The 14,059-nt window shown below is 44.5% G+C and overlaps 1 protein-coding gene across 1 annotated transcript in view; it reads left to right on the top strand.

Moving 5' to 3' along the window:
• The window catches only part of LOC140491788 (uncharacterized), a 220,685-nt gene that overhangs the window by 67,298 nt on the left and 139,328 nt on the right, over positions 1-14,059 (top strand). The window lies entirely within an intron of this gene.

The following is a 14,059-nucleotide window of genomic DNA, read 5'->3' as shown; positions in this document are numbered from 1 at the left end:
GTGAAAAACCGAGAAGGGAAGAACTGGGTAAACTGTTCAGTAGTCATTGTTTGCATTTTCTAGTGAAATGGTTCTTACTGAACTGAAATTCTGATTCTTGCTGAACAAATTCTTCCTGGATTTCCTTTTATTAATGATTCAATTTGCAAGAGACACAGCATGGGTGGCTCACTTGTAGAATCAATTCAAATTCACAGATTAATTTTATTTGGGTTTTCAAATGGGCTTTGACTGCAGAAACTACTGTTGCATTGGAAGAGATCAAAATACTTCTCTATTCCTTGTTCCTAGCCCCAAGCCATTCTATTTCCTGATAACTAATCACATCGTTGTTGGCAAGTAAAAGGCCCTTGTCATCGGTAACTGGTCACAAGTCCATTGTCCAATTAAGATCTTGTTCCAATGAGAGCTTCATCTGTTTGTCATCAAACATCTCCTGTTCATCTGCAACCACTTCAATCACAGCTTTTTCAAATACAGCAAGCCTTGTTTTAACTGGCATCTTGTCAACACCAGTCTTGATAAACTGGCAAAAATAATATAACTCCAATACCGTGATCCACCATGATATCCAAGTATTTCTTTCAAATAAAATGTGATGTGTATACCCTCTGCATTACACTTCTAATACTGTCGTTTTACGTTGATTTTAGGAAGTCTATTAATGTTTCTATGTAGCTTTATTTGAGGGATATGGATGTCTTGAAGTTTCACTTGGTCAGAGTTTACTGCAGTTATGCGTACCTTTTTTGACTAGCCGATATCTGATCAACTGGCACACTCCTGGTCCCAGCAATAGTTAATAAAATTGTAGTTATTGCAATTGTAATTACTTATGATGTTTGACATGAGTTACTTTTAAACTATTAAACCATTCTTTTTTTAAAGTTTTGAAATAATTCTTTATAAAAAGCCCTTACATATACCTGAGTGTAATTGGATCTAAGACACTATCCTGAGCATCTCCTGTAGAGATGTCCCAGGATTGAGATGATTAGCTTCCAGCAACACAACTAACTTTCTTTCGTACCAGGTGTGACTCTGATCATTTGGGGAGTTTCCCCTGATTCCTGTTGACTCCAGTTTTGCTAAGACTCCTTGACGCTTTCCTTGTCGATTGCTACTGTCCTAGGCAGTCATTCCTTCGCTGTTTTCGTCCATGTTTGGACCAAGATGGTAATGAGGTCAGAAGCTGAACCATTTCGGTGGGACTCCAACTAATGTCATTGAGCAGATATTGTTTAGAATGCCATTTGAAAGGACAGACCATTGACACCTTCCATCACTTTGGAGAATACACTGATGGGAAAGTAATTGACTGAGATGAATTTGTTCTACATGTTGTGAACAGGACATAGTGGGAAATTTTCATTGTACAGATGTGCTGTAACTGTACAGGAACAGTTTAGCTAGGTGTATGGCTACTTCTGGAACACCCATGTTCAGTACTATTGCTGGAATGTTGTCAGGACCCATAGCCTTTGCAGTATTCTGTGCCTTCAGCTAGATCTGAATACTGTGTGGAGTGAATTGAGTTGGCTGAAGACTGGCATCTGAAATCCTGGGGACCACTGGAGGAGGTCAAAATGGATCAACATCTCAGCATTCCCAGCTGAAGATGTTTTCAATTGCTTGAGCTTTCTCTTTTTCCATTGATGTTCTGAGCTCCCCCATTGTTGAGAATGGTAATGATCCTACTCCTACTGTTTGTTTGTTAATTGTCCACATTCAGTCATCATTGGATTTGGCAGGACTGCAGAGCTTCAAACTGATCCGTTGGTTGTGGAATCACCCGGCCTTGTCTGTCACTTTGCTGCTTATATTATTTGGCACTAAGTGGTCCTGTTCCTGTATTGTAGCTTCACCAAATCAATGTTGTGTGCTGCGCTTGGGATACCCTTTTGCAACCTTCATTAAACTTTGGCTTCAAGATAATGGTAGAATGAAGGACATGCTGGGCCATTATAAATGGTGTTTGAAGAAAATCTGCCAGTGCTGATGGCCTACAGTGCCTGATGGATATTCAGTCTTGAGTTGCTAGATCAATTCAAAATCTGTTCTATTTCATATAATAGGTGGGTCACACAAAGCAATGGTGAGTATCCATAGAGTTAAGACTGGCTTTGTCTCCCTTGAGATTATGCAGTGGTTACTCTTGCCAATCCTGTCATGGACAGATGCATCTATAACAGGTTGCAGATGTGTTCAAGTAGGTTTTTCCCTATTAATGGTTCTCCCCACCATTTGCTGCTGACTCTGTTTAACAACCTGAAGGGTTGGCAGTGAGTGGGGAAATGTACTAATCAACAGAAGGTTTCTTTGCCAATCTTTGATCTCATGTCATGAGACATCATGAGGGGGGAGGGGGAGGGGGGGGGGGGAGGAGTCAATGTTGAGGACACCTAATGTATCCCCTTCCTACTGAACCCATATCTGGTAGGTCTGTTCAGCCAGTGGGTGGGGAAATGCCAAGCAATGGCGATAATAGTGTCTGGGACATAACTCACTAAATCATACTTTACAGATTATGACAATCTCAGACGGCTGGCTCATCTTGACCAGTGTATGGAGAAGCCCTCCAGCTTTAGCACAACCTTGACACACTAATATGGACAGATTTTCCTGGTTGATAGGACTATTTTTGCCCTTGTTTATTTTTCTAATGTATAGTTGGATGCTGGGTGATGCATGTGAATTATTTTTTTCTTAAACTTTTGTACTAGTTTGGATGATTTTTGAAAGAATTGTGTTGAAATTAACAACCACAGTCTGGCAAAAGCTCAAGGTGAAGATACTTTGCATGAATTAGAGTTATGAGTTGAAACTTGTAGATTAAGATTCAACAAGAGGTACATTCGTGCAAGTTTAGTGTTACTTTGGGCCTTGCCTACTTATGCTGATTTTTGCCAGTTTATGTCAGTTTTATACTTGGGCACTTGCCAATGAATTTGGGTGTAACTTGGCATCAACAATATAAAAGCAACATTGTTTTGTTTTTGTTTTGTTTGTTTTTTGTTTTTTTTTGTTTGTTTGTATATGATGACAAGGAGACAATATTGTAGGGATCTGAACAATGTAGGTTCTAGCAAGATGTATGGCAGAATTGTGAGAAGGTGATGAGACCCATATTAGCGTTGAGAAGATAGGATAGTGAAGAAGGCATTTTGTATGCTTTCCTTTATTGGTCAGAGTACAAGAGTTGGGAGGTCATGTTGCGGCTTTACAGGACATTGATTAAGTCACTCTTGGAATATTGCATGCAATTTTGGTCTCCTTCCTATTGGAATGATGTTGTGAAACTTGAAAGGGTTCAGAAAAGATTTACAAGGATGTTGCCAGGGTTGGAGGATCTGAGCTACAGGGAGAGGCTGAACAGGCTGGGGCTGTTTTCCCTGGAGTGTCGGAAGCTGAAGAGTGACCCTATAGCGTTTATGTATTTCACCAGAGTTGTCGCAAGAGTCTCACTAGGCAGCAGTGAGATGCCAGTTGATGGCCATTATTACTTTTTAAACACTTTTTGTTAAACTACCGTTTACCTTTATTTAATATTCACACATTCACTTTACCAAACCAACTCAACATTGGGAAAAACTTAACAAAAAATCCCTAAGTGAGCACCTAACAGATTCTGCTCATTGTTTGCTCCAAACCAAACCAACTCCACGATGTATGTGACTGCAGCTTTGAACAAGAAATACAGGCACTAGCTATATTCACTGCTCTATGGACATTGGCATCTGATGTCTGTCACCTCACCTTGACCATCCTGGCACTTCTGCTCTACGCTTGGCAGAGTGCTCTAGAAGCATAGACTTGCATTGCAGGGTGCACTAGCAACTTGCAATGAAAGGCTGCAGTGGGAACACTTTTTTTACAAACAGGATCAGGACCCCACCTTACACAGCAGCCTAGGCTATAGCTTAATGATGCTCACTGGCTGTATTAGCACCGCCTTGCCTTGACTTGACTTGCTACGCCAAGCCAAGTTTTTTTTTTAAAGCACTCTCTCGATCAGGCAGCTTGTCTTGCTGCTAAACCATCTTCAGTCAAGGAGACGGGCAAGTTTCTGTAAAGCAGGTATGCTGTGTCAAGATCTGTCAATCTGGCAGCTCACTTTGCAAACTCCTCATTATTTGATTTCTGTTTATCGTGATCTAGTGAAAAGTATTGTTTTACATGTTAACCAGACCAATCTGGCCTTAAGTACATCAGGGCAATAGAGCAGAATGTAGAATATAATGTCACAGCTAGAGGAAAGGTGCAGAGGAAGGTCAACTCTAATATGAGAGATCCATTCATAAGTCTGATAATAGCAGGAAAGAAGCTGTTACTGATTCTGTAGGTACATGTTTTCAAACATTTTGTATTGTCTGCCCAATGGAAAAGAGTATAACAAGGGTGGGAGGGGTCTTTGATTATGCTGGCTGCTTTCCTGGTTGGATGGTTTTCATGATGGGTAAAAACCATGACTGCAGATGCTGGAAACCAGAATCTGGAAAAGCACAGCAATTCAGGCAGCATCCGAGGAGCAGTACAATCAACGTTTTGGGCAAAAGCCCTTCATCAGGAATACAAGCAGTGCCTGAAGGGTGGAGAGATAAATGAGGGTGGGGGTGGGGAGAAAGTAGCATGGAGTACAATAGGTGAGTGGGGGAGGGGATGAAGGTGATAGATCAGGGTGGAGGGTGGAATGGATAGGTGGAAAAGAAGATAGGCAGGTAGGACAAGTCATGGGGAAGGTGCTGAGCCTGAAGTTTGGAACTGGGGTGAAGTGGGGGAAGGGGAAATGAGGAAGCTGTTGAAGTCCACATTGATGCCCTGGGGTTGAAGTGTTCCGAGGCGGAAGATGAGGCGTTCTCCTTCCAGGCGTCGGGTGGTAAGGGAGCGGCGGTGAAGGAGGCCCAGGACCTCCATGTCCTCGGCAGAGTGGGAGTTGAAATGTTGGGCCACAGGGCGGTGTGGTTGATTGGTGAGGCTGTCCCAGAAATATTCCCTAAAGTGCTCTACTAGGAGACTTCCAGTCTCCCCAATGTAGAGGAGACAGCATTGGGAGCAACAGATACAATAAATGATATTGGTGGATGTGCAGGTAAAACTTTGGATGTGGAAGGCTCCTTTGGGGCCTTGGATGGAGGTGAGGGAGGAGATGTGGGCACATGTTTTGCAATTCCTGCGGTGGCAGGGGAAGGTGCCAGGATTGGGAGGGTGTGGACCTGACCAAGTAGCTACAGAGGGAACAGTCTTTGCGGAAGGCGGAAAGGGGTGGGGAGGGAAATATATCCTCCCCACCATTTGGAGGTGGTGGAAATGTCGACAGATGAGTTGGTTTATGCGAAGGGTGGAAGGTGAGCACCAGGGGCGTTCTGTCCTTGTTACGGTTGAAGGGGTGGGGTCTGAGGGCGGAGGTGTGGGATGTGGATGAGATGCATTAGAGGGCATCTTTAACCACGTGGGAAGGGAAATTGCGGTCTCTAAAGGAGGCCATCTGGTGTGTTCTGTGGTGGAACTGCTCCTCCTGGTAGCAGATGTGGTGGCGGAGGAATTGGGAATACAGGATGCCATTTTTGCAAGAGGTAGGGTGGGAAGAGGTGTAGTCCAGGTAGCTGTGGGAGTTGGTGGGTTTGTTTAAAAAAAATGTCGGTGTCAAGTCGGTTGTCATTAATGGAGATGGAGAGGTCCAGGAAGGGGAGGGAGGTGTCAGAGATGGTCCAGGTAAATTTAAGGTCAGGGTGGAATGTGTTGAAGTTGATGAATTGCTCAACCTCCTCACAGGAGCATGAGGTGGCGCCAATGCAGTCATCAATGTAGCGGAGGAAGAGGTGGGGAGTGGTGCCGGTGTAATTACGTAAGATGGACTGTTCTACGTAGCTGACAAAGAGACAGCTGTAGCTGGGGCCCATACGGGTGCCCATGGCTATCCCTTTGGTCTGGAGGAAGTGGGAGGATTCAAAGGAGAAATTAAGGGCAAGGACCAGTTTGGCCAAACGAATAAGTGTCTGTGGAAGGGTACTGTTGGGGGTGTCGGGAGAGGAAGAAATGAAGGGCTTGGAGGTCCTGGTCATGGTGGATGGAAGTGTAGAGGGACTGGATATCCATGGTGAAGATGAGGCGTTGGGGGCTGGGGAAATGGAAGTCTTGGGGGTGGAGGGCATGGGTGGTGTCTTGAACCCATGTGGGGAGTTCCTTGACAAGGGGGGGATAGGACATTGTTGAGGTAGGTAGAAATGAGTTCAATGGGGTAGGAGCATGCTGAGACAATGGGTCGGCGGGGGTTGTCAGGCTTGTGGATCTTGGGAAGGAGGTAGAACCGAGCAATGAGGTGATGAGGTTCTGTATGGTCTGGGAGATGATGATTTGGTGATGGGGGGGTGGGGTCATGGTCCAGGGGGTGGTAGGAAGAGGTGTAGAGGTCAGTGCGCCAGACTGGACTGGGCTGTGTTCACAACTCTCTGTAACTTGTGGTCTTGGGCAGAGCAGTTGCCATTCTAAGCTGTCATAGATCTGGATAGGATGCTTTCTGTGGTGCATTTACAAAAATTGGTAATAGTCATTGTGGAAATGCTGAATTTCCTTAGCCTTCTGAGGAAGTAGAGCGGTTGGTGTGCCACCTTGACTGTAGTGTTGATATGGATGGGCCAGCACAGGTTGGTGACATTTATTTCAAGGAATTTGAAGGTCTTGACTACCTACACATCCGCACCATTGATGCAGATAGAGGGGTGTCTTTTACTCCATTTCCTGAAGTCGATGGCCAGCTCTTTTTTGTTTTGCTGACATTGAGATTGTTGTGCAGCAAGTAGGCAATTATGTACATCTCTAAGCAAATTATTCCTCATTGAAGAGCTTGGAGGCAACTGACTGTCAAGGATTCCTGTCAGAGGTCATGGACAGCCTCCCCTAGTAATCCAGGGGATTGGTTACAGTCAGGTTGATGGGGTCTGGGTTAGAAAGTTTGTGCCTCTGCAATCTAGGGAGTGAACCACAGTCAGTCTGTTGCTTTAGAGACCAATCTGGAAAGTAGTCAGGGTGATGTAGAGACAGCAATCAGGGCTCCTGGCAAGCTTCACCCACTGCTATCCGGTTTTCTTGATCAGGAGGGTGGGCAACAGTCGGGCCATCAGATCAGAAGCCAAGGGAGAAAGGGGAGAGAAGGCATAAGATTAAAGGTGAAGTAGAAGGAAGTTTTTGAGCCATGATGTCATAGGCAACTGGTGGGTAGTTTCTCTTCTCTTGTTTTCTCTTGGCTTTGCTACTGGTAATTATTAAGATAACTTGGGGGTTAAGACACAGCAGGAGATCCCAGACCCATGTCATGCTCCTCCTGTGTGATGTGGAAATTCAGGGACTGTTCCAATGTCCCTGACTCTCTTTCATGTGCAGGAGGTGTATCCAGCTGCAACTCTGCAGCTGTGGCAGGATTTGTTTTGGAGAATCTGCAAAGGCTGAGGAAATTGTGAATAGCACATTCAGTAAATCCATCACATAAAGACAAAAAGATTAATGAGGAAGAAAGGGAATGGATGACCAACAGACAAAGTAGTGCAGGGGTTCCCTGCAGTCATCTCCGTATAAAACAGATAGTAGCCAAAATGGTTTATCAGGGGGAGATGGTTCACCAGGGGAAGGAGGCAGTGTGGCTGGCTCTGCTGCACAGGAAAGAGTGGCAGAGCTGTAGTGGTGGGGGATTCCATTTCAGTTGGAATAGATGAGCTTGTTGGAGGCTGCAAAGTAGGATGGTATGGTGCCTCCCTGGTGCAAGGATCAAGTATGTTTCAGGACAGCTGCAGGACATTCTGGAGGGGGAGGGTAAACAGCCAGATGTCATGGTGCATATAGGCACCAACCATAAGTTTTACAAAAAAGGATAAGGTCATACAAGCTGAATTTTAGGGAGTTGAGAGAAATTTTAAAAGTAGGACCTCAAAATTAGTAATCTTGGAATTGCTGACAGTGCCATGTGCTAATCAATAGGAATGACAGGATAGTTAAGATGAATATGTGGATTAAGGAAGGTGCAGGAGAGGGATTCAAATTTCTGGGACATTGGAACCAGTTCTGTGAGAAGTTGGACCAGTACAAACTGGACGGTCTACATTTGGGCAGAACTGGAACCAATATCTTAGGGGCTGTGTTAGTGCTATTGGAGAAGGTTTAAACTAATATGGCAGGGGGATGGGAACCAACGCAGGAAGTTGGAGGGAAGTAAAAGTGGGGATAGAAACAAAGGACAGTCAGGGGAAAAGTGGAAAGCAGAGAAACCAAACACAAAATCAACAAGAGTCACACTGCACCACTTTTCTAAAAGGGCAATAATTGTTTTTTTTTAAAAAAGTGAGCCTAAAGTATTTGTGCTTCTGTGAGGAGCATTTGTAATAAGGCTGAATTAACTACATAAATACTTTTATTAATAGATATGATGTAATTGGGGTCGTGTAGAGTGGGCTCCAGGGTGACCAAGGATGGGAACTCAACATCCAGGATGAATCAATATTCAGGAATGATACACAGAAAGGAAAGGGAGGTGGAATAGTATTACTAGTTAAGGAGGAAATTAACACAGTAAGGGAGGACATTAGCGTGGACAGTGTGGGATCTATATGGATGGAGCTGCAGAACACCAAAGGAGAAAAGATGTTACATGGGAGTTGAGTACAGACCACCAAACAGTAGTTCAGAGGTTGGGGATTGTTCAGACAGGAAATTAGAAATGCATGCAGTAAGGGTACAGCAGTTATTGTGCATGACTGCAATCTACATATTGATTGGACTAACCAAACTAGCAACAATGCGATGGAGAATTTTCTGGAATGTATTTTGGATGGTTTCTTCGACCAATATGTCAAGGAACCAACTAGACAGAAAGCTATCCTAGATTGGACATTGTGTCATGAGAGAGAATTAATTAGCAACCTTGTGGTGTGAGATCCTTTGGGGAAGAGTGACGATAGAGAGTGATGCAGTTAAATCTGAGACTAAGGACCTGAACTTAAAGCTAACTTTTGATGGTATGAGACTTCCATTGGCTAGGATAAGCTGGCTAAGGATACTTAGGGTTTGACAGATTGGCAATGGCAGACTTTTAAACAATATATGGATGAACTTTTACACCAGACAAAGATTTACAATTGTTAGGGTAAAAGAAGGAAGGTGGCTCAACCACAGTTAACAAGGGAAATCTGGAATAGTGTTAAAACTCATGAAGGTTGCATAGAAATTGGCCAGAAAAACAGCAAACCTGAGGACTAGGAGAATTTTTAAAAATTCAGCAGAGGAAGACAAAGGGTTTCATTCAGAAGAGGAAAATAGAATATGAAAGTAAACTTGCTGAAAACATAAGCTAATTGCAAAAGCTTCTATAGATATGTGAAGAGAAAAAGACTGATCAAGACAAATGTAGGTTCCTTGCAGTTAGAATTGGGTGAATTCATAATGACAACAACAATGGCAGACCAGTTGAACAAATACTTTGGATCTGTCTTCATTAAGGAGGACACAAATAACATTCCAGAAATGCTGGGGGACAGAGGGTCAAACATAGAGCAACTGAAGGAAATCCTTATTAGTCAAGAAATTGGTTTTGAGGAAATTGGGATTAAAGGCTGATTAGGGCTTGATGCTCTGCTTCCCAAGTACTTCGGGAAGTAGCCCGAGAAATAGCAGATGCATTGGTGGTTATTTTCTAGCATTCTGTGGACCACAGAAGAGTTCCAATGGACTAGATGGTAGCTAATTTAATCCTATGTTTTTAAAAAAGGAGGGAAAGAGAAAGTGGGGAATTATAGGCAGGGAAATGCTGGAGTCAATTATTAAGGATGTCATAACTCTGCATTTGGAAAGCGGTGACAGAATTGGTCCAAGTCAGCATGGATTCACTAAAGGGAAATCACACATGACAAATCTTCTGGAATATTTTGAGCATGTGACCGTGGATAGGTGAATCAGATGTTGTGCACCTCCATTTTCAAAAAGTTTTTGTTGAGGTACCTCATGATTTAGTACAAAAATTTCAAACTCCGTGGTAATGCATTGATGTGGATAGAGAACTAGTTGGCAGACAGGAAGAAGATAATATGAATAAACGGGTCCTTTTCAGAGTGGCAGGCAGTGATAAATGGGGTGCTGCAGGGTTCCGGGCTGGTGCCCCAGCTGTTCACAATATACGTTAATGATTTGAATGAAGGAATTAAATGTAATATCTCCAAATTTGCAGATAACACTAAGCTGGGTGACAGGGTGTGCTGTGAGGAGGATGCTAAGAGGCTGCAGGGTGACTTAGGAAGACTAGCTGAGTGGGCAAATAGTTGGAAGTAGTACTGCAGATGCTGGAGATTAGAGTCCAGATTAAAGTGGTGCTGGAAAAGCACAGCAGGTCAGGCAGCATCCCAGGAGCAGAAAAATCAAATATCAGGCAAACTCCCTTCATCAGGAATGAAGCTGGGAGCCTTGAGGGTGAAGAAATAAATGGGAGGGAGGTGGGGCTGGGGGGGTGGGGGAAGGTAGCTGAGCGTGCAAAAGGTGAATGGAGTTGGGAGTGAAGGTGATTGATAGATGGGACAGATAATGAGGGCGGTGCTGAACTGGAAGGTTGAAACTGGGGTAAGATGGGAGGAGGGGAAATGAGGAAACTGAAGTTCACATTTAATGCCTTGGGGTTGAAGGGTTCCGAGGCAGAAGATGAGGTGTTCTTCTTCCAGGCGTCAGGTGGTGAGGGATTGGCGATGGAGGAGGCCCAGGACCTGCATGCCCTCGGCAGAATGGGAGGGGGAGTTGAAATGTTCGGACATGGGACAATGGGGTTGATTTGGTGCAGGTACCACTGAAATGTTCTCTGAAGCACTCTGTGAAAAGGCATCCGATCTCCCCAATGTAGAGGAGACCACATCGGGAGCAACAGATACAATAAATGACGTGTGGAAGTGCAGGTGAAACTTTGGATATGGTAGGCACCTTAGGAGCCCCATGGCTGAACATTTCAATTCCTCCTCCCACTCTGCCAAGGACATGCAGGTCCTGGGCTGCATCCATCGCCACTCCCACACCACCCAATGCCTGAAGGAAGAATGCCTCATCATCCACCTTGGGACCTTTCAACCCAAGGGCATCAATGTGGGTTTCACCAGTTTCCTAATTTTTCTACCCCCCCCCCCCTCCAATCTTCTAGCTCAGCACCATCCTCATGACCTGTCTCACCTGTCCATCTTCCTTCCCAGCTATTGCTCCACCCTCCTCTCTGACCTATCACCATGACTTCCACCTATTGCACTCTCAGCTAATTTTTCCCCAGCCCCACTCCCCCCTCCCATTTATCTCTCTACCCCCCCCCCCCCCCCACAAGGCTCCCAGCCTCATTCCTGATGAAGGGCTTTTGCCTGAAACATCAACTTTTCCTGCTCCTCTGATGCTACCTGACCTGCTGTGCTTTTCTAGCACCATTCAAATCTGGGCAAATAGTTGGCAAATGCAATATAATGTGGATACGTGTGCAGTTATCCACATTGGTCACAAAAACAGGAAGGCAGATTGATATCTGAATGGTGGCAGTTTAGGAAAAGGTGTGGTCCAACCAAACCTGGGTGTCATGGTGAAACCATTGCTAAAAGTTGGCATGCAGACGCAGCAAGCAGTGAGGGAAGCTAATGACATGCTCTCCTTTAATAGCAAGGGGATTTGAGTACAGGAGTAAGATGACTTGATGCAATCATACAGGGCCTTGGTGAGGCTGCACCTTAAGTAGTGTGTGGAGTTTTGGTTGCCTAGCCTGAGGAAGGACATTTTTTGCTATTAAGGGAGCTCAGTAAAGCTTCACCAGACTGATTCCCGAGGTGGCAGGACTGACAGTTGAAGAAAGTGTCTGAATTGATCGGCTTGTACTCAGTGGAAATTAGAAGAATGAGAGGGTATCTCCTAGAAACACAAAATCCTAATGGGACTGGACAGGCTAAGAATGTTCCTGATATTGGGAAGTCTAGAACTAGGGGTCACAGTCTAGAAATAAGGGATAACCCATTCAGGATGGAAATGAGGAAGAATTTCTTCACCCAGTGAGTTGTGACCCTGTGGAATTCTCTTGCACAGAGGTGTTGGGGCCAATTCAATAGATAAATTCAAAAGGGAGCTGGGAATGGTCCTTGCAGCTGAAGAGATCAAGGGGTATGGAGAGAAAGCAGGAGTGGGATACTGAAATTGCATGACCATATTGAATGGTGTGCAGACTCTAAGGGCCCAATGGCCTACTGCCTCTTTCTACATTTTGTGTTTCTATGGGATCAGGGAGATGAGAGTGAAATAGTGGTCACAGCTGTGGCACTGACCCCAGTATTTTAGAATTTGGGATTGGGGCTGCTGCCCTGGGCAAAGGGCAGTAGGATTTTGAAGGGTGGCAAACTGTAAGGAGTGAATGGGAAAGGTTTGGGGGGTGGAGGATGGTTGCTGGGGAATGGTTCTTCCACTGTTGGAGCAAGTGCCCTGGTTTCAAGGGTTGGTGAGTGGAAGGAGAGGTGTGAATGATGGCAGCACCCAGGTATGTTCACCTTTCACGTCAGGATGGGAAGGGCAGCTTGGTGTGGGGGAAATGTAGACAGACTGGGGGTCTTGTGGAAGTGTGAAACCTACAAGGCCACTGGATGGACTCCTAGGAAGAGTATGGAGATATTTTGGGAGTTACTGACACGGTCAAGCTGAGGCAGATGTTACTGGAGGAGGAGCCATGCTAATTATCCCTTTTTCTTTTTGGTTGTGTTGAAAATCAAAAGTGCATGATGCAACGTAAAAGACTGTGAGCACACCCAGTAGGCAGGGTAAGTCACATGACCTGTGAGGGAGGGTGTGCAATACACCCCATTCAGAGGGCTTCCAAAAAGGAAGAAAAATGTGATATGTCCCTAAAACATCTAACATGAAGGCCTGTAAGATTTGTACTCCCTGGATATGGCACCATGACCTGAGAAGGTGACACCTCCCTGGCACGACCACTAATGGACCATTCTTTGGCAGCTACACCTGTATACCGAGAGAGTGAAACAGTAGGGATCGTTATCCAAAAGGGCCAAAGATACCAGCAGTGCACACACCACTCAGTTGAATCATAATATTTGTTACTGCTTCTAGTTGTCACTCATTAGTTTTGACTAACTGGTTGACTGGCTTGTGATATTATGGACTTTCGCTCTCATTCTATTATGATTAGTAAGCTTAATTCCAGGGAATGCAAATCCAGTTCAGACAATCTGTCTTTGTAATTTTACTCTTTAAGCCTGCTCTCGTTCTGGTGACTTTGTATTATATCCATCGAATGATGCGGAAGTGCTGGTGTTGGGCTGGGGTGGACAAGGTCAGATGTCACATGTTGTCAGGTTATACTTCAACAGATTTATTTGAAATCTCAAGCTTTCAGAGTGCTGCTCCTTTGTCAGGTAAAGGGGCAGTGCTCTGAAAGCTTGTGATTTCAAATCAACCTCTTGGACTATATAACTTGGTATCATTTGACTTCTGACCGTGCCTATCTAAGGCCAATATATGGGGTTTGAAACATATGAACTTGAACACAGTGTTCCAGATGGGATTTGACAATGATTTTGTATAACTAAGGCATTTTAACACTCTTGAAGTAAAGGGCAACGTGACAAGAATATTTGGTTGTTTGTACAGTTACCCCTTGTACAGTAATATGTCACAATGTCCTAATTGCATTCTTTACTCATTCAACTTTAAGCAAAATATCACTTAAGTGAATCAAATTTTCCCTTAAGAATTACTTCAAAAACTAAAGTTACATTTTCCAGAGAATATTTATCTGATCCCAAGGCACTGTTCCCTGAGGTTCCCCAGGCAACTTCTTCCCACCCTTCCCTTCCAACCCACTGAGCCTCTCCACTAATTCCTTAGTGAGACCCCTCCCAATCCCCAGTAAGCTTCATCCCAGTCTCAGTTATCTAGGTGTGAGAAAGGTGAATCAAAAGTTTCTTTAGATACTTAAAGCAAGGCAGCAAGCAAGGGGTGAATGGTGTGGAAGTAATATGTGAGTGTGACGGTAAGTAGGGTAGAGAGGTCAGTGCATGGA

The sequence above is a fragment of the Chiloscyllium punctatum genome, chromosome 20 (genome assembly GCF_047496795.1).
Source record: "Chiloscyllium punctatum isolate Juve2018m chromosome 20, sChiPun1.3, whole genome shotgun sequence".
In the NCBI taxonomy this organism is placed as follows: Eukaryota; Metazoa; Chordata; class Chondrichthyes; order Orectolobiformes; family Hemiscylliidae; genus Chiloscyllium; species Chiloscyllium punctatum.
The sequence above is the reverse complement of the archived record's forward strand: the minus strand, read 5'-3'. Positions and strand labels throughout refer to the sequence as shown.